Consider the following 3043-nt stretch of genomic DNA (forward strand, 5'->3'; position numbering starts at 1 on the left):
TACCAAATTGAAATAAATATCTTAATGAAATTGTGAGTAGTTTTCAAGTGTAGTTCATTATGTTAATTTGCTAAAAAATTAAATGGAACTAAAAGATTATTAATGCAATATTAGTGGAATATATGAAACTAGATTTTGCCAAAATGAGTAGAAAATAAATGCTTAAAAAGGATTCATACTATAAAAGATATGATGGTATGAAGTATATTCTATTTACTGATGATTGTTCTGGACCCAGTCATAAATTCACCTATGAAGTAAGTAAGACTAAGATGTTTAATGTCATACAGAATTGTTTATTGGAGTTTGCCATTGCAGTAAAAGAAAGATATGTTATCGACTGTGTATAGCAGAGTGCATAACCCCATAGTATTTGTCAAGTGCACTCTCATCAAATGCAATACTTCTGAACTTGTCAGTGAGGTGCCAGTTAGCTATCTTCAGTATTGGCCTGGACAAAAGCCCACTGAATTCGGGGGGAGTCTTTATATTTATTTCAATGGACTAGCTTCAAAAGCCTGTTCTATGGGACATCGCAGAATCAGGTAATCTTGGTTGAAAAGATGAGTCTCTATGTCTATGTGCCTGGCTAGCTCGGTTGGTAGAGCATGGGACTCTTAATCCCAGGGTCGTGGATTCGAGCCCCACGTTGGGTGTTTTCCTTTCAGAATTCTCAATTCTTGGTGAGGCAAGGAAGGTGGTCACCAAAACCACCACTATGGGCTTCTGGAGGGCAAACTTTGGCCTCTTTAAGGCACTGGTTGAGAGAGTCCCTTGGGAGATGGTCCTGAAGGGCAAAAGGGTCCAGGGTGGATGGACACTCTTTAAGAAGGAAATCTTAATGGCTCAGGACCAGGCTATTCTCATGTGCCGCAAGTCGAATCACTGAAGAAAACGACCGGCCTGGCTGAACAGGGAGCTTTGCTAGGACTCAATTAAAAAAGGAGAGTTTATCATATTTGGAAGAAAGGGCAGGCAACTTGGGAGGAGTACAGGGATCTTGTTAGATCATACAGAGAGAAAATTAGAAAGGCAAAAGCTCAGCTAGAACTAAATCTGGCCACTATTGTAAGGGACAATAAAAAATGTTTTTACAAATTAACAGTAAAAAGAATCCCAGGGAGAATATCTATCCTTTAAGGGATACAGAAGGGAACGTAGCCACCAGAGATGAGGAAAAGGCTGAGGTACTTAATGCCTTCTTTGTTTCAGTCTTTAATAGGTAGACCAGTTATCCTCAGGGTACTCTGCCCCCTGAGCTGGAAGGTGAGGATGAAGAGCAGAATATACTCCCCTTAATCCAGGAGGAAATAGTTAGTGACCTATTACTCCATCTGGACACTCACAAGTCTATAGGACCAGATGGGATCCATCCAGGAGTACTGAGGGAGCTGGCAGAGGAGCTTGCCAAGCCACTCTCCACCATCTATCAGCGATCCTGGTCAACAGGGGAGGTCCCAGAGGACTGGAGGCTTGCCAATGTGACTTCCATTTACAAGAAGGGTCAGAGGGAGGATCTGGGGAACTACAGGCCTGTCAGCCTGACCTTGGTACTGGGGAAGACTATGGAATGGTTTGTCTTGAGAGCACGGAGATGGCAAGTCCAGGAGAAGCAGGGGATTGGGCCCAGTCAGCATGGGTTTGTGAAAGGCAGGTCCTGCTTGACCAACCTGATCTTCTTCTATGACCAGGTGACCCGCCTAGTGGATGAGGGGAAGGCTGTGGATGTTGTCTACCTGGACTTCAGTAAGGCCTTTGACACTGTCTCTCACGGCATACTGCTTGAGAAGCTGGTGGCTCGTGGCTTGGATAAGTGTACTCTTCGCTGGGTGAAAAACTGGCTGGATGGACGAGCCCAGAGGGTTGTGGTGAATGGGATGAAATCCAATTGGCAGCAGGTCACAAGTGGTGTTCCCCAGGGTTCGGTGTTAGGTCCCGTTCTGTTTAATATCTTTATCGATGATTTGGATGAGGGGATCGAGTGCACCCTCAGCAAGTTTGCAGATGACACCAAGTTGGGAGGCAGGGTCGATCTGCTCGAGGGTAGGGAGGCTCTACAGAGAGATCTGGACAGGCTGGATCGATGGGCTGAGGCCAATCGTATGAAGTTCAACAAGGCCAACTGCCGGGTCCTGCAGTTGGGTCACAACAACCCCATGCAGCGCTACAGGCTTGGGGAAGCTGCCTGGCAGAGAAAGACCTGGGGGTGCTGGTTGACAGAAGGCTGAATATGAGCCAGCAGTGTGCCCAGGTGGCCAAGAAGGCCAACAGCATCCTGGCCTGTATCAGAAATAGTGTGGCCAGCAGGAGCAGGGAGGTGGTTGTTCCCCTGTACTGGGCACTGGTGAGGCTGCTCCTCGAGTCCTGTGTTCAGTTTTGGGCCCCTCACTACAGGAAAGACCTGGAGGTGCTGGAGCGTGTCCAGAGAAGGGCAACCGAGCTCGTGAGGGGCCTGGAGCACAAGTCTGATGAGGAGCGGCTGAGGGAACTGGGGCTGTTTAGTCTGGAGAAGAGGAGGCTGAGGGGAGACCTGATCGCTCTCCTCAACTACCTGAAAGGAGGGTGTAGTGAGGTGGGTGTTGGTCTCTTCTGTCAGCTGGCTGGAGATAGGATGAGAGGAAATGGCCTCAAGTTGCAGCAAGGGAGATTTAGGTTAGATATTAGGAAAAATTTCTTTACTTGAGAGGGTTGCCAGACATTGGAATAGGCTGTCCAGGGAAGTGGTGGAGTCACCATCCCTGGAGGTATTCAAAAAGCGCGTAGACGGGGTACTCCAGAACATGGTTTAGTGGGCATGGATGATGGTTGGACTCGATGATCTTGAAGGTCTTTTCCAACCTAAATGATTCTGATTTTATTGTTCTATTTATGGATGCCTAGAAAAATGCTCATTCTGCCCGCCTACCCACTCCCTACCCCCTCCCCCAAAGTTGAGCTTCAAATAATCTTAATTATGAACCAAATTTTGTATTGTGCAGGGAAACTATTATTCACTGGTTTCATGACAGTTTTGTACATTAGATCTACAAATATAGGGATTATT

The 3043-nt window shown here is 46.7% G+C and overlaps 1 non-coding gene across 1 annotated transcript; it reads left to right on the forward strand.

The window, feature by feature from the left end:
• The first annotated feature begins 583 nt into the window (after positions 1-583).
• On the forward strand, positions 584-656 carry TRNAK-CUU (transfer RNA lysine (anticodon CUU)). Its single transcript has one exon. It is a non-coding gene; the product is annotated as a tRNA-Lys (tRNA).
• The last annotated feature ends 2387 nt before the right edge of the window (positions 657-3043 follow it).

The sequence above is a fragment of the Buteo buteo genome, chromosome 29 (assembly GCF_964188355.1).
Source record: "Buteo buteo chromosome 29, bButBut1.hap1.1, whole genome shotgun sequence".
Classification (NCBI taxonomy): Eukaryota; Metazoa; Chordata; class Aves; order Accipitriformes; family Accipitridae; genus Buteo; species Buteo buteo.